Here is a 13937-nt window from a genome sequence, read left to right on the forward strand (position 1 = left end):
ATCTTGACGCGCTCTGTGAACACTGCCCAAGGTCCAGACATTTGCTGCTCATCTAGACTGTGGTGCAGAAAGCTATGAGCTATGACCCAGTAACCTGGAGCACGTGAAGTTAGCACGGCAAGGGAGCAGGAGTGACCCGACCGGCTTAGAACTCCTTCTGATATTCCCTGTCCCTGCCACCTCGTTACCCCTGCCTGCCAATCAGTTTTGCATCAATAAACTTTATGTTCCGGGCTTTGCCAGATGAATGAAAGGCGAGCAGCTAAAGACTGATCTCTGACCTCGGTACGTAAACAGCCTACAGATTGGACTTGACAGTTAATAAAGGAAAGGCCTAGCAATTCTCAGATGCCTTTTCGCCTTAATTAGATCGAGCATTCATAAGCTTTGGGGAAATCTTCAATTTGAAGAGGAAGACCCCACAAGACAGGAATTCACATCTCTACCCGTTCATCCGTTCAGATTGTCTGCCCCTCAGTCTCTACTCACTGACCCTGGTGCCACCCTACTACCTGTGCTCAGCGCTGTGCTAACGGCTGTCGAGCACAGGGGCTGTAAGAATTCCAGACATCCGCACCATACTCTCCTGGAAGACAGCGTCCAGCTCGGCAGTCAAGCACATGCTTCGCTTCAGACAAATCCAAGCCTGAATCCTGATTCTGCCGGGTGACCTCTGGCAAGTTATTTAACCTGTCTGCCCTCAGTTTCCTCTTGGGGTTAATAATACCAACTGCCAAGGGTTGTCATCAGGACTAAGTGAGACCATCTGTGTGAGGCTTGCAGCACACAGCCTGGTGCTTAGCAGTGACGCCAGACGTGGAAGTCCCAGCACAGCGCTCGTGGCTCGCTGGGCCGGCTCTCAGGGGCTGAGAGGCTCCTCCCCTTGCCCTGGCCTTCTGCCTGCCACTGGGGAGCCAGTGATGATAGGCAAGGTCTCTGCCTTCAGCGGCCTGAGAGGCCTACTGTTGACAATGCTTTTAGTTTCTTCATCTATAAAATGGGGGTAGTGGTGCTAATCCTCCTTGGAGGATCAGGGAAGAGCCTAGCACAGAAGCCTGCAAATGCACTTTGCCGAAGGAAACGACTCTGGGAATATTAGATGCCGGTAGCAGCCTCTGGCTTGTCATTGGATGCCACGGCCCCTGCAGGCTGTCTTTAATAATAGATACTTTCAAATTCCTGAACCCGCTTCAAGCTATATTTGCTCACACACGGAGGTTTATTCAGTGTTAATCACATTAATGTGCTGTTTCATTTCACGCTGTGCAATGCCAGCTTCAGCGAGAGCCCAGAGACAGCAGAATTTACGCTCAAAGGGACCTCGTACTGCGTTTATCCAAGCGTCGTCAAGGCATCTCAGCGCCCCAGCAACCTCCGGGCCACCCCCCTGCTCCCCCAGGGGTGCCCTCAAGCCTTAAGCAGTCTTCCTTTCAAGTGTCTCTCTGTATCTCTTGGTTTTTACCCTCAATTAGAAACCTCTTAGGCAAGTGTCCAATTTTTACTAGCCATCTTTAATCCTTTAACAACCCAAACACATGCTATTCAGTAAAAGCTCTCCATCAGGTATCGTAAGGGACCCTGAGTGAACAGGAGTTTGCAGGGTCCTTTGAGAGCCCCCAGTTCAATCCCCTCATGTTACAGATGGAAAAACTGAGTAGCAGAGGGGTAAGGACTTAAATCTCTCCCCTGTTGGCTCTTTCCCTAAGCTGATGAATAATCGCCATTCAGATCTTAAACACCAAACAAATTTGCCACTTTTTCTTTGGCTCTGCGCCTCAATCTGCTTGAAACAACCACTTGCCCTCCTGACTCTTGTCAGCTGAGAGCCTCAGATCCTACTTCCTGAGGGGTTGCCCCCCCTGCACCGATCCCAGGGCCCAGCGCAGCACCTCAGTGCGGTGTCCCCTCCAAGCTTGGGGCCACCCGTCGGCCAGCCTTCCCAAGGACTTTTTCCGGCACCTCTCACCCCTTTCTTACAACATCAATTTCTCCCTTTCCACGGGAACATTCCTGTCAACATACACTCTTGCTCTCATTTTAAACATTTTTGTGCAAAACCCTCCCTTGACCTCACGATCCCCTCCTGGTACTATACCATTTCTCTCCTTGAAAACTTGGCTGTTTCCACTTCCTCTACAACTGCCATTAACTTCTTTTTTTGTTTGTTTTTTAGAGTAAACGGTGTTTATTTTTTGTTGAATTTTTTCAATCAAATGAAATTGCTTAATTTAAAAAAACTTCTCTCTTTTCTCTTTAAATACTACAATTTCATTTTACCTCAGCAGACACCTAGAAACAAAACACTGGACCCACCAGAGAAAACAGGGCAATAAAAGCATCAGAAATTCAAATCAACTATGGAAGACCTACTGTTAGCTGGCAGCTCTCAATTCTAAACAGAAGTGTCCCAGAACCTATCGGGTTTGACAAAAGTTTCTTAGAACTTGGGATTTGGGAAAGTTGGACTCCAACTGAATTCCATTACAAAGAAGGAAATTAAGGTCGATGCATCAAATGAACACCCAAAGAAACATTTAAAAAACGTGTTTGAGGGACTTCCCTGGCAGTTCAGTGGTTAAGACTCCGTGATTCCACTGCAGCGTACGTGGGTTTGATCCCTGGTCGGGGAACTAAGATCCCACATGCCGTGCGGCCAAAAAAAATAAAATAAAAATATTTTTAACAAGTGTTTGACTAAAACTCAGTATGTGAGATTATTAATAACGTGTCCTCCTAGTTACTTTGTCCTGGAATATATATAGGTTATTTGTAGCTATCACTGCTACAATATCTTCTGAAAAATGCCAAGCTGTATGCAAGATCTTTTTGCTAAAGTCCAGACTGTCGACACTGATCTCGTCTTTTCTCTGCTTGCCCCTCACGCACACTGCTCAGTTTTAGGATAGCTTGGGGTTTGCTGTTTTCCCTCAAGGCCTCGAGTAACATCACACTTGCTGTTTCGGTCAAACATCCTGAAGAAGTTGTTGTAGGAGCCTGTTATAATGACACTGTCTGACCCATTCCACACACACTCAAAGTTATCAAAAATGCAGTCATTTTTGTAGAGGGAGCACAGCCTGCTGCAGAGGTAGCTGTGAACCAGGTAAGTCTCAGTGGGGCGGTTTTCCATGTTGAGATCCCAAACTTTGATGGTCAGATAGTCTCTGGTGATGATATACCTCCCACTGTGGCTGAACTTCACATCCGAAATCGGAGAGATAATTTCAGAGAATAACGACCTGTTGCCTGGATCTTCCGGCTCTTCAAAAACTGATCATGGAGGGTCTCCGGGGAAGCAAGGGGTGTGGGGGGCAGCTGTGGTTCACTGTGGGGGCAAGGACACTGGTGGCAGAGGCACTGGGGACCAGTCATCTGCGTGAGCTCTCTTGGAGGCCGCCACCCCCGCACCACCCAACAACCTGCAGGCTCCGGTGCTGGGACGCCTCAAGCCAAACGACAAACAGGGTGGGAGCACAGCCCTGCCAGTTCACTCTTTCTATTTTTTTTTCTTTTTTTTTTCTTTTTAAAATTTATTTATTTATTTTATTTTTGGCTGCCTTGGATCTTTGCTGCTGCGTGCGGGCTTTCTCTAGTTGTGGCGATTTTCGTTGCGGTGACTGGCTTTCTCATTGCGGTGTCTTCTCTTGTTGCCGAGCACGAGCTCTAGGCACACGGGCTTCAGTAGTTGCGACTCGTGGGCTCTAGAGCGCAGGCTCAGTAGTTGTGGTGCACAGGCTTAGTTGCTCCGCGGCATGTTGGATCTTCCCGGAGCGGGGCTTGAACCCGTGTCCCCCGCACTGGCAGGCAGATTCTTAACCACTGCGCCACCAGGGCTTCTGCAGTGGAAGTGTGGAGTCTTAACCATCCGACTGCCAGGGAAGTCCCTAGGAAAAATTTAAGCCTACAGGAAAGTTGAAAAAGTGTTAAAACAGCCCCCCACCTAGATTTTCCAATTAGCATTTTGCCACATATGCTGTCTCTCTCTCTCTAATAGATATATATAAACTATATATAAATCTAATACCTATATATAAACTATGTATATACCTATGTATATACCTATATATAACATAAATACAATTTATATAAATATTACATATATTATATGTAACATATACAGATATATATGTATAGTTTGTTATTGTTGAACCACTGGAAAACTTTCAGGCATCTTGCTCCCTCACCCCTAAATACTACAATACTACAACATGTGTCTCCTAAGAACCAGACCTCTCTCACGTTAACTGAAACAGCACAACTCAGATGGGACTCGAACCCATGGGCTGGGACTCGAACCCACTGTCTTTTAATTGAGATCACACACCAGGTCTCAGGACTTAATGAAGCTCAGATTCTTTATGTCTCAGTGCAGAAGTAATTCAGCAAGAGGCAGAGTGATAGGTAAGAAGTGGATTTATTTAGAGAGATACACATTCCATAGACAGAATGCAGTCTTCCTCAAAAGGCAAGAGCGACCCCAAAATATGGGGTGGTTAGTTTAGGCTGTTGTTTTTTTTTTGCCACATGGCTTGCGGGATCTTAGTTACGCGACCAGGTATTGAACCCAGGCCAAGGCAGTGAAAGCGTGGAGTCCTAACCACTGGACTGCCAGGGAATTCCCTGGGGTGGTTAGTTTTATGGGCTGGATAATTACATAGGCTAATTATGCAATTACCCAGCCCATAAAAGTGGGAGAATTATTCCAACTATTTGGCGGGGGAGGGCAGGAGTTTCCAAGAATTGGGCCACTGCCCACTTTTTAGCCCTTTATGGTTAGCCTCAGAACGATCCTGGTGCCCGCGAGTGTGCCATTTAGATGCTAATGTATTACAATGAGCGTATAATGAGACTCAAGGTCTACTGGAAGTGGAATCTTCCACCAGCTTGGGCCTAATCAGTTCTAACCAGTTTTTGTGGTATCTTCAACAGCTATGTCATTCTTTTAAAGGTTGTGCCCTGCCCTCTTCCCTCCTGTTTCTTTTTTTTGGCTGCACCACGTGACATGTGGAATCTTAGTTCCCCCACCAGGGAATGAAACCCCGCCCCCTGCAGTGTAAGTGTGGAGTCTTAACCACTGGATCGCCAGGGAAGCCCCTTCCCCCTGTTTCATAACCACATACCATTATCACACCCAAGAAATTAAATGCTGATACAATAATCTAATATAAAGTCCATTTTCATATTTCTTCATTTGCCCCCAAAAGGTCCTCCATAGATACTTTTTTTTTTTTTTTTTTTGCGGTACGCGGGCCTCTCACTGTTGTGGCCTCCGCTCCGCGGCATGTGGAATCTTCCCGGACCGGGACACGAACCCGCGTCCCCTGCATCGGCAGGCGGACTCCCAACCACCGCGCCACCAGGGAAGCCCCATAGCTACCTTTTTTTTTTTTTTCTTTCTTCTTTTTTGCGGTACGCGGGCCTCTCACTTCTGTGGCCTCTCCCGCCGCAGAACACAGGCTCCGGACGCGCAGGACCAGCGGCCATGGCCGCGGCATGTGGCATCCTCCCGGACCGGGGCACGAACCCACGTCCCCTGCATCGGCAGGCGGACTCCCAACCACCGCGCCACCAGGGAAGCCCCCGATAGCTACTTTTTAATCCAGCTTTCATTCAGGGAAGAGGCCCACCCCAATTTAACTTTCAGATCCACCACTCCACCCAGAGTGTTCAAAGTCGGGTGACTTCTTTACCAAATCTAAAAAGCCCTCTCTGGCCTTGGCAGGGGGGTAACCCAGGGCAGTCTCCAATGTGGGCTTCTGGGTCAAAACACATTCGGTTCCCCCCCTCCCTTCCTTGCTCCGTCCCCTCTACCAGTCCTGTGAATGTTGGGGGACCCCAGGCCTTTGTGCTGGGCCCCTTCTCTCCAGTTCCCAGGTGGTCTCATCTAGGCTGGTGGCTTTAACACCAGCTGCATGCTGATGCCACCCATATTTCCAGCATCCAAGCTCTGACATCCCCCAACTCCAGACTGATGTACCCCACTGCTTTCTTCTCAGCATCTCCCCTGTGACGGGCCATCAACATCTCAAACTTAACATGTCCAAACTGAGGTCTTAACGTCTTCCCTTCTTTCCCATCTCAATAACAGCATCCCCCTCACCTATCATCTGCCCCGATTCCACCCTTCCCTCACCAGCCCCCCAACCACTGGGTCTTGTCTGGACCCCTGCTCCCTGCATCTTCCCCGCCGCCTCTGACGTCTGGTCCACCCTCAGGGGTCTGCATAGCGCGGGAGCCTCCAAACTGCTCCTTACGCTTGCCCCCCCCCCCCACCGGCACATTTTCCAGCATTGCTAATCTTTTAAAATTGTAATTCAGGTATTCAGGTCAGACCACTCCCTCTTTTTAAAACCCTCCAACAGCTTCTCCTTGTAATGAGAAAACCCCCAACTCAGCGGGGTTTCTGAGGCCCTTGGTGGTCTAGTCCTGGCTTTCTCCAATCTACTCCACCATTCTTTCCGGTGACCCTACCCTGGCCTCCACTTAGTTCCTTAAATACCCAGGCTTTACCCCCTCGGCCCTTTTGTTTCTACAGGCTCTCCCCTCTGGCTGCTACGCCCTTACCCTGGGTCTCAAGGTCGGCCTGCCTGTTGGAGTTCGCCCCGGCTCTAAGCTCACGCCGCCCTCTCCAGGCAATCTCCTGGGGAGGGCTCTGATTGGCTTAGCTGGTATCACATGAACACCCTTGTCCAATCATCTGTGGCCAAGAACAGGTCACTGGGAGGAAAACACGGCTGCCAGGAGTTGCACTGGTTCCCCTGGGGGTTGGAGGTTTGGGGCAGGGGAGCGGTTTTGGGGGAAGAAGGTGGGCAATGTCTCTAAGTCTGCTCAGCCTTCAGTGCGCTTGGCCTCTCAGCAGCGCTTAACCTATTGGGAACTACCCCTTTTATTTTTCCAATAAAATGTCTATTTTAGCCAAAAAGGGCAATATATACTTACTGATAAAAGAGTTAAAAAATACAGAAAATAACAAGGGGGAAAAAAAACAGGATTACACCAGCTGAGGACAACCACTGTTAGCCTCCATCGGCTCTGTTGTCGCCTCCCTGGTCAATCTCCAGCCATGAACCTTGAACGGATCCTCACCTTCCACCGCTTCTGCTTTTTCATTGTATATCTGGATTCTTTCTCCCATTTTTTTTTTTTTTTCGGCTCTCACTGAGATATCACCCACTGCAATGGCTTCAACCAACCACCACGTTTATGCGGGTGATTCCCTAACTGAAATCCTTTCCCACCAATTTCTTGGTTTCAGATTTGTATCTGGCTGCTAGATGGCCCCACAGGATGGCCCCACAGGATGGCTGTGGGTGGCTCAAACTGGGAGGCTCTCCTTCCATACCCTGAAGTCTCTTCCTTCTTCTCTGGATTGAAGCCCTACTTATGGCATTGATGAAGTAAAATTCATATTCTATGGCAAGACGAGAAAAATTTAAACAAAATTTTTCTTTGCCTGTTTGGGCCTCCTCTCTCCCCTTTAGTGTGTAGTGTGCATCTGCATCAACCAGACCTTCTTAAGCAATAACCTTCCTTCTTAATCTTGTAGGGGGCCACAATGACCCACGACCCACTACTCACTGTGCATGTGTAGGTCTGGATTGTGTCAACTGTCAATACTACGTCATTTGATGTAGGACCCTTTGTCTCAAAAACTTATATAACTGTGCTTTGACCTCTAACTGATGGAACAGTCCTCAGAGTTTTCTGAAAGACTGTCTCCAGGGTTATAATCCTCAGGTTAGCTCCAATAAAATTTTCCATTTCTTTCTCAGAGAACTGTCCCATGTACCATCCTTCCAGAACAGCCACGATCCTGTCCATTTGCTGCTCTTCCCCCATAAATGGGTCTTTGTGAAATTCCATTTCTTTGGCTGGACACCATCATCCCATCCCCATCCACTTGGTAAACTCATCTTCCAAGACCCTGCCCAAGGGTTACCTGCTCTGTAACATCCTCCCGAGAAGTCCTGCTCTTCTGTGCTCCAGGAAAATGCCATTTATGGAAGTCACTTCTGTACAAATAAATGTAAAAAGCCTGGATTTTTTCCTCGATACCACGGATGCCACCGTCCCAAATTCCTGACCCACTGAGACTTTGCTCAAACAGTTAGACTGCCCTATATGCATACAGAAATGCTAAAGACTTTACACAACAATTCTCTCCACAGATGTTTCCCTGAGACACAGTGTGGGCTGGGCAGAGGGGGAAGGTAGAGTGAGGGGTTCACTCACATCTACCTCCATCAACTCTGCCCCTCCATCTGGGAGGCTGATGCCACCTGAGGGGCCTAGTCACACTGTGACTTTCATGGGCTCTGGGCACTTTTGATTTCATGAGCCCTTTCCTCCATTCATTAAAATTTTTTTTTTTTTTTGCGGTACGCAGGCCTCTCACTGTTGTGGCCTCTCCCGTTGCAGAGCACAGGCTCCGGATGCGCAGGCTCAGCGGCCATGGCTCACGGGCCCAGCCGCTCCGCGGCATGTGGGATCTTCCCGGACCGGGGCATGAACCCGTGTCCCCTGCATCAGCAGGCAGACTCTCAACCACTGCACCACCAGGGAAGCCGCCAATTTTTTTTTTTTAATAAATGTATTGGTATAAAAACAAACATAACCTAGGCTGCCTTCATTATCATATATTCATTTCCAACTATTCATTTTTTCCTTCTGTTTTTTTTTTTTAATTTACTAAAATTTTTTTTTTTTTAATCTTTGGCTGCACCAGGCGGCTTGCGGGCTTGTGGGATCTTAGTTCCCCGAGCAGGGATTGAACCTGGGCCCTCCCGTTAAAGCACGAAGTCCTAACCACTGGAAAACCAGGGAATTCCCCTCTTCTGGTTTTAAAATAAAACAAATTAAAACGTTTTCAAGGGCCCCTGAAAGTATTGTGGGCCCAAGTCAATGCACTGTAGAGGAGATTGTGCCCTGTGCCTCATGAAGAAGCTGACTCTGGCTGAGGGCAACAACCTGAAACTCACTGAAAGCTCGAAGGTTTTATCTCCTCTTAACTGTTCTTTGAGACTTGAGAGATGTAGATTAATGCTTCTTGCTACAATCTTATCAAGACTCAGGGACACATGGTTATTCTCTCTAGGCAAAAGTCGCCAAGGGACATACCATCTATATAACTGCTAAATACACAACATACGATAAAGCGTGCCTTGCGCAAACTAGCCTTATAAATACATAATAGCCCACAGAGGCTGGCTCTCAATGCTGTCCCCTCAAGGAGTTAGGATGGAGTTATGGGGGCCGCTTGGGCTGCTGGATGATTATTATTGTTCATACCTGACTGACAGTTGAGGAAACTGAGAGGAATCTGGTCACTGAGCCAAGATGATGCAGAGCACAAATGAATTAGTGACTCCAGGATTTCCATCCTGGTCTGTGCTCTTATGAGTTGCTTTGGACAGACAGAGTTTGAGGTGCCTGAGGGCCTTCTAGGGGAGAGAGACATCAGGAGGTATTTAGATAAACTAGTTCAAGGATCAGGTGAGATCCCTAGCTCGTGACATAAATTTGGGAATTATCCAAGTGTTGGTGGCATTTAAAGATTCAAAGTGGATCAGCTTGCTCACTCTGTTGCAATCTCTGTACCATGAAACCACCCTGAGTGGGCCCCTTCCTTTGGGGAGATGAGCAGCTTTGCTCTCTTGTGGGCTCTTACTCCCTACTCTTTCCCAGGTATGCCTGGCTCCTGAGAAACATTTACAGGGCAACTTCTGTCCACAGGCCCTGGGCTACCAGTTTGGGCTTCCATCTCCAGCCCCACTATTTCCTGCTGGATTAGATGCCAGAACTTGACTTTCCTCACTTTGATGCCTGATCTCTCTGTGGAACCAGCACCTCTGTGCACTCACCCACACAGTAAGTATTTATTGAGCACCAACTATGTGCAGGACACCATTGTAGGTACTGAGGATACAACTGTGCACAAAGTTGACAAAGTCTCTTGAACCCAAGGAGCTTATAGTCTAGAGGCAGGAGGCAGACAATAAACAAATAATAGTTCCAGGTGTCAGGAATACAATAAAGCCTCATAATGTGGCGTGAGGGCACAGGAGGGCTCTGAGGAGTGGCGGTGACACTGGTCAAGGTTGTTGGTGGGAAAGGAGTCTCAGAGGGGGGATGTTGCAGCTGAGCCCTGAATGAGGAGATGGTAGCGGCTGTGAGGAGATAGGGTGCGTGGAGGGCCCTTCCAGCAGGAGCAGTGAGCTGTGCAGGTCCAGGCTTGGTATGCCTGGAAGGCCCTCCTGATGGGGGGGAGGGGCTTGGAAAGGCAGAAAGAGCCAAGGCAGGCAGGGGGTCCTGCCCTGGGTGAAAGGCCCAACCTAGGGCCACCAAGGACCAGCTGACAAGATGGGAAGAGAAGACCCCTTTTTCCTGGGGAAGGAGAAAGAGGGAGGAAAAGCAGCAAGGAAGAAGCAGCAGCAGGATCGGGGCCCTTGTTATAAAATTGTTAAGAATTTCAAGATGGTGACAGCAGAGCATTGAACCTGGTGAGGGCCCTTCTGAGCACGAGCATGGTGCCACTCAACAGGACACGGTCCATGACACTGGTCCCAACCCAGTGGAGACCCTTGGGAAGATGAGGCACGGAATCCAGGTCCTCCTTTCACCCCAGGCTGAGCCTCACCTCGCAGGCAGGGCCACAGGACACACGGTAAAGGTGGTGGGTTAAAATTTTCTATTTTGATGAAAATGTTGCAAACTGTACAATGTTGCAAAACCAACATAATTTATGTAACTGATTTCATGGACTTTTGATTACACTTCTGACAGTTGCAGTGTTCTTCTTTCCCTTGGGAGAGCTGGGGCAGATGGGGCCCGGGAATCTCTCCTTCTCACAATAGGGTTAACCTCTGAGCAGGTGTGACATGCTCCCGGGCAGGCACAGTTGGTTGGAGCCAAGAACGTTTAACCCCCTATATTATGTCAAGTATCATTTATATCAAACCACCCCTCCTTAATCTTAGGCTAAGTGCCTTATGACTAACGCTAGTCCTCTGACCTTGGTAAACCATTTATTCTCCCCGAGCTTCAGAGTTCCTCATCTGTAAAAAGGAGATAATTATACTTCACAGGGGTGCTGTGCGGATTAAACGTATGAAAAGCCTTTTTAGAGTATTAAGGTCTAAACAAATGCCAGGTAGTGTTACTACAGATCTGCTCAGTGGTTGCCTCACCCGTGCAGACAGGGGATTCGGGACAGCCACGGCTTGACAGAAGCCTCTCTTTGTGCCACTGACTCTGAGGCTCTGGTGTATTCTTAGCAATCAACTTCTGATCTTCAGTTTCTCAAGCAGCTTCCTTTCCTGGGGAGATCCCCTTGGCTTGTCAGGTATGCCTCAGATCACAGATCAATAATCCTGGTTTATATAAGAGACTCTCGTGAGTTGGGCTGCCTTCATAATTTTAATTGTCCCTAAATGAACCGAGAAGAATCCAGATCCTGGACCTGAGGGTCTGAAGGAGAAAAGTAATCATTCTCTCTAATTTCTTAGTGCACTTGGGTAATACTCTTATTAATTAGTTTTTTAAATTAATCGATAGTTGCGGCATGCAGGGCTCTCTAGTTGTGGCGCGCGGGCTGTAGAGCAGGCAGGCTTAGTTGCCCCGCGGCATGTGTGATCTTAGTTCCCCGACCAGGGATCGAACTTGAGTCCCCTGCATTGGAAGGTGGAGTCTTAACCACTGGACCACCAGCGAACTCCCAGTAATATGCTTATTAAAAGGTGCTAAAGGCAGATACTTTTATTACAAGAGTGAGCAATGGTCCCCTAAGCTTCTATTTGTGATGCAGTGTTGCCCATGCCGTGGGGTGGAATCTACCAAGATCCTTAGGCCTTTGCAGTGGCCGTTCCTTCTGCCTTGAAGGCCCTGCCTCCACACATCCCATGAAAAATGTCACCTCCTCCAGGAGATCTTCTCTGCCCATCCCACCTCAGAGGGCCCTTTCCCCTACTCCGTGTCACCTCTCTATCCTCCCTACCCTGCTCGATTCTTCCTGGCATATGCCCACCTGACTCATGTTTTATAGGTTTACTGTTGGAATCGCCCCATTTAAGTGTGAGCTCCGAGAGAGCTGTGACTCTGCTCTGTCCACTGCGGTGTTTCCAGGCCTGGGGCTCAGAGCTTTTGACCAGCAATGGGATCCAGATAGAACTTATATTATTCTCGTTTTCATTGTATTTATTTTTAAAAAATACTTTTGTTCAGGACAAATACTTATTTTACATTTATCACAGTGATATTGTTTCCTTTAAAAATAAATTTAAGAATGTAAGTAATTTTAAAAGATCAAGTAAATAATGGTGGTGCCCAGATGTCACATAAAGGGTGCTCTGTGGATGCCTTTTGGGGACTCTGCTTGGTCTGTAAACCCATTCTGGCAACTGCTTACTCCTAACTGTGTGTGCGTGTGCAAACACACACACACACAGAGAAACACACTCATATTACAGAGACATCAAGCCTTAGGGTTGATGGTCGCCTCCTACAAGTGGACCAAGGAGCAGGGAAGGTCCTTGGCCAGACTGGGGAGTGCTGGTGAGTACACACTTCCCAGGGCTCCTGAGGCCCCTCTACCTTTCTGCCTGGGCGTCCACGAGACACTCTGTGTCCTCCTACCTTCTGTTTTCTCCCTTAAGCCAGCTTGAGCTGCTGATACTTGCAACCACAGTCCTGTACGCTACGGTCTTCTGAAGTTAAATACAAACTGTGTGCCAATGCATGTCTGTTGTCGGGGGTGGGGGCATGGCAGGAAAAAGCTATTTAGTCATTCAGTCCTCATGCATCGTGCACGACCGTGGGCCAGGTGCTGGCTACTCGGCTAAGTGCTGAGAATACAAAGTTCCCCCAAGGAATTCATCATTTCCTGAGCTCCACTGAGTGTCAGCCTTAATCACCCAATAAATGCTGAGCAATGGGAAGCAAGGCTGAGCAGGGCATGGGGGGCTCACTGGCGGCACAGGACATGAGGCCTTTCTCCAGTCCTGCTCCTCCCCGTGGAAGTGTTTAAAGTGTGGCTCCTTCTAAGGATTTTTTTTTTTTGCTGCGCCGTGGGCTTAGTTCCCCAACTAGGGATTGAACCTGGGACCTCAGCAGTGAAAGCATGGAGTCCTAACCACTGGACCACCAGGGAATTCCTGGATATTTTAAGTTTTAATGGAGAAAGGAAGGTGGGGGATGAATGAATGAATGCAATTTGGGGCTTACCTCAGGGTGAAGATGCCAAGTTTGAGCCCTTGGTCAAGGTTACTGGCTACTGTGTCTCAGGGCCCCCACTGGAGCATGGAATCTGACTGTGGCTGTTTGTCCTGTAACCTGGTCATGTAGTACAGTCCACTGACTACAGTCAAGAGACAATCGATATCCAATCTTGCACCTAGAAATTCACTGGAGTGAAGTGAGGTGGCTGTGACACACCATTTTGGTGTTTTTACTCGCAAAATTCATCACCAGCACTCCTCCCACCTCTCAACCCAGGCTCCCAAATCAACCTGCACGCCAAATTAAGAAGCATATAAAAATGTGCAACGCATCGATGCAGCCCGGCACTGAAAATAGCAGCTGCAGCCACAAACCAAAAAAAGGCCTTTGTGAAGAGTGAAAGAAGCGGTTTGTCCTGAGTTCATCTTTTAAGCCACAGATAGAACCCCCTACTATTACTAAAGTAACGTCTTTAATCAAAGATAGGAATCAATTAGAGGAAAGTAGGATGTCTTAGTACATTAGATTTTCCTTTTCCTACTAAGTTTCCAAGGCCCTAATTTCCTAGTCAGAGCCAAGAGAGTATGAACTCACACGAAGGCAGGTAGTGGACCCACTGCGTAGATTTGACAGCATTAGCAGAGGGCAGGTTCAAGATGAAGCACACAAAATCGGGCGATGAATCACTTCTGAGGTGTAAGAACCCATGGTCTCCAGGTGACAGT

This window comes from Grampus griseus, assembly GCF_964374135.1.
Source record: "Grampus griseus genome assembly, chromosome: 20".
NCBI lineage: Eukaryota > Metazoa > Chordata > Mammalia > Artiodactyla > Delphinidae > Grampus > Grampus griseus.